Below are 7,352 nucleotides of genomic sequence, written 5' to 3' on the forward strand. Positions count from 1 at the left end.
GTGGGCTAACACTTCTCATCTTAGTCCCTCTAGAGAATTGCTTGTAGCTAAAAGCAGCTGCCCTACCCAAGGTCACATCCTCTTCCCAGGAAGCAGCTCATATGCAATGACTGTAATTTCAGGACTGTAAAGGACAAGCCCTCTTGCCTCAATTTGGTAAAAATATGAAGTGCTATCCCAACTCTAGAGCTCTGTGTGAGACTGGCCAAGCCCTCTGTTCCACGCATCACAGTCCAACCTCTTGATCTGCCTAGTTTTGTTTCCGTCAATCCCCTGCGATGTTGTTGCTGAGAGCCCTCGCCCCCAGAAACTTCCTGCATGTAAATTTCTGTCTCAGAGTCTGTTTTCTGGGAACCCAACCATCCTGTTGTAACATGACAGTAATGAGATAACAGATAAGCAAGTGCTTTGAAAACTGTGTAGTTATCAGCAATGTTGGATAACATTTACCATAGCATAATGAGGGTTATCTAGAACATGCTGAACTGATGTGTATTTTTTTTTTTTTATTCCTCCCATAAATTGTGTTCCTTTGCAGCCAGTCCACCATTGTGGCCCTAGGGAAGAGAAAGGGCAAAGGTCACCTTGCACAGAAGTAAGACGTGATGTAAGAGCAGAGCCTTCCAGTCCAAAAGGGAAGTTTAGGGAAAGCTTCAGTTTAGGGAGGTGAAAGGAGGGATTAGGAGAAGGAAGTTGGATGCAGGTGCCCATACTCTACCCCTTTTGGGGTGGAGTCTGTGTGAGGAGGTGATAGAAACATCCAGATAGATTTAGGCTAGACTGAGAACAGTGGGGTTTGTGGCTGCCTCCTCTGGGAATAGGCAGCAAGAAGTGTAAGACTTCTCCTACACTAAGAGAAAACTAAGGTGGAACTCCATTAGTTTTGTATGGCTTAGGAGCATTAGCAGAAATAGCCACATCCCTCAAGGCCCGCCTGTGGCTGGTGGTAAACAGGCAACACAGAAGCTCAAGTTCCCCCACTCCCCGACCGCTTCATCCCTAGGAGGACAGGCCCCTGAGGACAGAAACAGGCTAGCTAGCAGAAGCCCTGAGTTGGGCAGAGGAAGAAGGAACTCAAGAGCCTGCTAAATGTTTCTTAAGGAGAAATCTTTTTTGTTTTCTTCGTTTTAAACAAGAAGCTTATTTAAACAACAAGACAATTGACTTGAATGGAAAACTATCTAGGATTCATTTCTTTTAGAGTAATTTAAGTGAAAGTTGCTCAGCCGTGTCCAACTCTTTGCAACCCCAGGGACTATACAGTCGATGGAATTCTCCAGGCCAAAATACTGGAGAGGGTAGCCTTTCCCTTCTCCAGGAGATCTTCCCAATGCAGGAATCTATTCCAGGTCTCCCGCATAGCAGGTGGATTCTTTACCAGCCTGGTCATAAAGGAAGCCATTTATCCCTACTTAAAGATAGATCAACTTACATGTAACAGCTACGTACAAAAACTACAGAAAAAGTAACAGCTAAATACAAAAAAGTTATAAAATTGTCCTTGGTTCTACAATGATAAATAAAAAATTAAAATTTGCCAATCAAACAAGGTATGCAAGAATTTTTATGTTGTTCTTTTTTTGTTAAACAGTGAGAGCAAAATAACTTACTGGAATAGAAAAAATAAGAGCTGATGAGCGTGCCACTAATGAGAAAAGAGGGTATTTTCACAGAATCGGTAATTTTCCCCAATCCATCTCCATTTGATGTCGATCAAAACATACCACTGGCGATTTCGTTTTTTAAAAAAAAGCAATATGTTTGTGCACATACACCAGTTACTTTATGTACAATAAAGGAATGGGGAAGGGGAAAATGAAAGAATAGAGAAACTATACTGTAGTAGTCAGGATGTGGTGGAACCAAATTGTAGTTTTCTATCTGAGAATGTCTTCTTGGTCTGGAGGAACAGAGTTCTGGAGTAAAATAGCAGGTTCCCTTTCTAGTAGACACCGCCTGTCTGCCGCTGGAATACATCAATTGTATCTTCATCTTCCTTCTCCAACTGCGCAGGTGTGTCTTTCTCATTGATTGGCTGCCGGTCAAATCAGAATCTGATCTGCCTTATTGACAAACCCTGTCTTTCACAATAGGCCTTCATTAGTTTACTGAGAGTGTATGCCTCTTAATCTTAAACTGCACCACAGAACCATCCTGCCCCGCCACCTTCAAATTAACAGATCGTGGTTCTCAGTCTTGACTCCTTCCTTTCCGTCCGCCATGGCTAGCGCTGGTCTCCTCAGCAGCCGCTTCACAAAGGCGGCACCAGGTCCGCAGGGAACCAGCGCAAAAGCTGGGCCAGGAGCAAGAAGGAGGCGGCAGCAAGGAGAAATCTTGATGTGACAATGCCAGTCAGGAAAAGGGTTTGAAGAGTGCATCGTATTCAGGGAGGCAGAAAAAAAGAATCACTGCCTGAGACAGTGTAGAAATAAATGTTTTCTGTGTAAAAATAATTATCAAAACATAGATTTATAAATAAATGCAAAGTGACATGTTTTGGTTTGTGATCTCTTATGTTTTATATTTTAGAGATGTTTGTTTCACATCCTATTCCCTTTTTAATAGCATTAATGCTTTGGCCTTGCTGTGTTCCAGTATATAATGCATTGCTTATTTATAGCTGTGATAGCTTTAGTTTTCTGGAAACTCTGTCTGTTGTATATTGCCATCTGTTGTATTTGATGGGAAACAGTATAATATCTGTGATATTATATCTAAAGTTATGACTTTGGTGATATGTTATGACTTGCTGACACTTCCATTTAAACTCTAATTTTGAATTGTTTCTGCATAATTATGGTTAACCTGACATTGGGCTGAAAGATGATAGAATTTCAGGTAACCTTTGTGAATGCTGACTTAGATTCATTATGTACATCAGAACTCTGTTTCTAAGAGCAGGGAAAAATTTTAATCTGCTTTTGTAACTAAAAAAACTTGATTCCTTAGTATAAATGAGCTGGTAGTTAATGTGAATCAGATTATGTTTTGTTTTAATATACTTTTGAAAACTTAGATTTTAAAAATGATTACTTACAGTTTGAGTCATTTGAATATAATTGAAACGTTAGTTGAGAATGTTATGCTTTGCTTTCTATAATTTATACCCTTAAATTGAAGGGTTAAGAAAATAATATCATGTGTGAAATGAAACATGGCCAACGTACAGATTTTTTTTTTCTAATTGAATGAAGTAAAATAATCTAATGCTTATCTAATGAACCATGAATGGTTCTCTAACAAGTCATTAGACAAGAGATGTCTTTCATTTAGAAATATATTAATATGTTCTCCAGGAATAAAGACTTCAGTCATTAAATAAAGACTAAATAGTTAAATGTCCCAATATTCAAAATTATAACTACACTTTTCTAAGATCATTTTTGTGTGATGTTATTTGCATTCTAAAAGCTTTATTCAGTTGAAGTGATGGTTTAAAATAAGTTTTAGAAAAGTTAGGATGGTGTTGTTTCTGTTGCTCTAATAAACTTCATATAAGGGTTTTCTTACTAATATGGATTCAATTTGATTTCATAGTTTCTTAAATTTTAGACTTTTAAAATTTAAATAAATTACACAAGCATTCACTATTTAGTAGCTTTTTGTGTGTGTGGATATGCTGATGCAGTTTTAATGAAGCTTAACGATTTTTAAAGATTAGCTTTCTCTGCTATTGCTTTCAAGATCTAGGCTTGACAGTGATTTTTTTAAAAAACACACAGCACTTTCATCAACTGCTATGGACAGTCCATACTTGACAGGTTAGGGAAAAACAGTAATTTGTGATGCTAATATACCAATTTATTGATTAAAAAAGTTGAAGTGTTTTATTGGTATTTATAGAATCATACAGGGCTTCACAGGTGGCTCAGTAGTAAAGAATCCCCCTGTCAAGGAGGAAACAGAGGTTTGATCCCTGGGTCATGAAGATCCCCTGGAGGAGGGAATGACAACCTGCTCCCATATTCTTGTCTGAAAAATCCCATGGAAAGAGGAGGCTGGTGGGCTACAGTCCATGGGATCGCAAAGCATCAGACACGACTGAGAGAATGAGCACACACAACAGAATCATAAAATAATTTTTTGTTAAGTCCTTAATATAGGGCAAATTTTGTATAAAGTTTTAGGCCATGATGTGGAAACCAGCATATTATAATTGCCTTAAATTATCTTTCTCAGTGTAGCAGAACAAATGTTAAAAGTTAGTTACATTATGATTTTTAGATTACTTTATTTATTATTTATTATTAAGCTATTTTATTCAAAACAAAGCAGGAAAATATATTGGAAAGAAGGTATGTTTACAGAAACTTTTTTTCCCCCAGAGGGCTTTTTTAATGTGCTCTATTTCTGAAATGTAAACATACATTTTCAAAGCATACTTAAGTAACAGGACAATAAAACAAAGAAATGAAAAATTGCGGTAAACTTGAACAATTTGAGTGGTCTTGACATATATTTTTGGTTGAATATAAACTTCAGCGTAGTAATTATTGAAGTATAACTTTATTTAATATATGCCTGAGAATTTAAAAAATGCACATGTGTGCCAAGATAAAACATGGCCAGACAGTACTCCAAAATGTTAAGTTTTCTCCTTAAAAGTAATTGATTTTTATTTCCTTTTTTAGACTTTTATTATTTTCCAAAATCAGTGTTTTAATTTTTAAGTCAGGAAAAAAAAACCCAATAAACGCTAACAAAAGCTTGAGAGGACTGACTGTCTGAGTCTTTTGATAAAATTGTTTTTAATAAGAAGACTGATAAACAGGCCAGGGGATACAGTGGAACCCGACATGCCATGGTATAAACTGGGGAGAGCTGGTGAAAGATTTGGATCTGGAAGATGAGTCTAGGTAGTGCATGAAGAATGAATTAGAAGGGAAGAAGTGACAGGTGCAAAGTCTACTCAGTGGGCAGTTACAAGAATTTGAAGTAAAAATGCTGAAGTCTTCCCTTATATTAAGACACAAACCTTGTGTTCCTTCTCAAATCCTTTGTCTCTTCTCTCTATCTGATAAGAGCCTCATCTGTGCCAAGTTGCTGCTCTACTTTTGAAACTGGATGAAGTATCACACCTTGAGCGTGGGATCTGCCCTCCTACAATCCACCATGTGGTCAGATGATACAGCCTAGAAATCGGGGGCAGTTAGCTCTCTGAGAAGTAAACATTCACTAATGGCAAATGGAGCCAGGAGACATGGCAGCAGGTACAATCCCCTCCTCTTTCTCTTGTGGAGAAGTCCCATGCCTGCTGAGTTGTTTTTGGTGGTTACAACAGTAACCAGTGTGGTAATACAGTGCATCTCATCAAATTACAACTTCCCTAGCCTCAGCCCTTCTTCCCCCTCACTCCACCATGCAGGGCTGGTCCCTCCTCTCGCTAGAATACCTTATGCTCTGCTTTCTACAGTAGCTGGGCTTAGCCGGGCTTTACCAACATCATCACAGGGGGAGTGAATAGAGAGGTGAACAAAAATTCAAGAGATATTTAGAGGGTAGTACTGACACAAGTTTGGTGGCTGATCTAATATGTTGGGAGCAAGGGTCAGAAGTGTATTTAAGTTGACTCCTAGATTTCTAACTTGGATAATCAAGTGGCCAGCCCTAACGCAATTCCTAGTATATATGAAGCCTTCAGTCACTATTTATTGAAGGGATGAATATATGAATGATGGTACTATAACTAAGGTATAGACTACAGGAGGCATGTATCATACGTAATGTAATATGTATGCAATATCATATGTAATGTATCATATGTAATCATATGTAATGTATCATATGTAATCTCAAGGAGATTTTAACAAACATTGGCAGGAGGGGTTTCCAATCCATCTTTTTCAAAAATAATACTTACTTATTTGTTTGGCTATTCCTGGTCTTAGTTATGACACTCATGATCTTCAGTCTTCCTTGCAACATGCAGGATATATATATGTATGTAATTATATAAATAATATATATAATTATATGATATTATATATATATATATATATTTTTTAGTTGTAGCATTCGAACTTTAGTTGCAGCATGTGGGATAAAGTTTCCTGATGAGGGATGAAATCTGGGCCCCCTGCATTGGGAGTGTTGAGTCTTAGCCACTGGACCACCAGGGAAGTCCCCAGTTCTTTCTTAAGACGCCTTGATGCAGATATGTGTGAATGAGGCCTTGGAAAGAGTGGTAAAATGTTGAGCCTGAAAAGGTATTGACATACTGTCTTCAATTCAAACAGATTTTGTTCTTGTTGAATCTGAATATGAATCTAGTCTGTTCCAAATAATACAGTAGAGTTTAAACCATCTCTGTTGTCCATGATTCACAAAGCAACCAGGCACAGTTAACATAGTGCTAAGTCCTAAACCTCTCATTTCTGAGCTATTTTCATGAAAACCACAGAAAAACAGAGCTAAAAAGCCTTCTAGAGATTATCTGGCCCAGTTTCCCTGGTTCAGGGATGACTTGGCACACACATTTAGGAAAAGCACTGGTATTTGTTTTTCTGTAGAGTTGACTGACACTCAGTTCCCAAATAACAATATTATGTTATAGAAAAGATGGCCAAGAAAAGCTTAAAAAACTAAAAAGTAAGGAACATCTTTTATTCAACTATAATAGAATGAGTGAACCCCTGAAGGTACAATTTCTTTTTTGCAAAGTTTGGGATATTTAGGCCTAATTGGAATTTATAGCTAAGCATAAATGCTAGAGTAGAAATGGCTGTAAAATAATTACTGTGCTTGATGCTAAAATGAAAATTACTGGCCTAAAACCATAATGAAAATTCCACTACTAATCAGAGTAGAGCAATACCTTATAAGGTTATTGAGAAATAAGAAAGTCAAGTACGAACATTTGAGATGTTTTCTTAAAAAATATTCATATATAGCTAACTAGATTTCAAGCACTGCTCTAAGAATTTACAAATATTATTTATTTAATTCCTATAACAATCCTATTCAGGAGGCAGTATCACTGGCCCTTTTCACAGATGGGGAAACTGAGGCACCAAAGGGTGAGTGATTTGCCCAAGGCCACACACTACTGTGGTGGATTGAAACTCTCTTCCCACCTGCCTTGCATTTGAGGGCCATGCAGTTCAGACAATCAGCTAATCTTTAAATACCTAAAAAGTGAAAGTGGCTCAGTAGTGTCCAACTCTTTGTGACATGGATTGTACAGTTCCTGGAATTCTCCACGACAGAATACTGGGGTGAGTAGCCTTTCCCTTCTCCAGGGGATCTTCCCAACCCAGGGATTGAACCCAGGTCTCCTGTACTACAGGCGGGTTCTTTACCAGCTGAGCCACAAGGGAAGCCCGAGAATACTGGAGTGGGTAGCCTATCCCTTC

At 37.9% G+C, this 7,352-nt stretch overlaps 1 pseudogene; it reads right to left on the reverse strand.

Annotated features, from left to right (window-relative positions):
- Positions 1,767–2,323, reverse strand: LOC102176196 (annotated as a pseudogene).

This window comes from Capra hircus, chromosome 28, assembly GCF_001704415.2.
Source record: "Capra hircus breed San Clemente chromosome 28, ASM170441v1, whole genome shotgun sequence".
NCBI lineage: Eukaryota > Metazoa > Chordata > Mammalia > Artiodactyla > Bovidae > Capra > Capra hircus.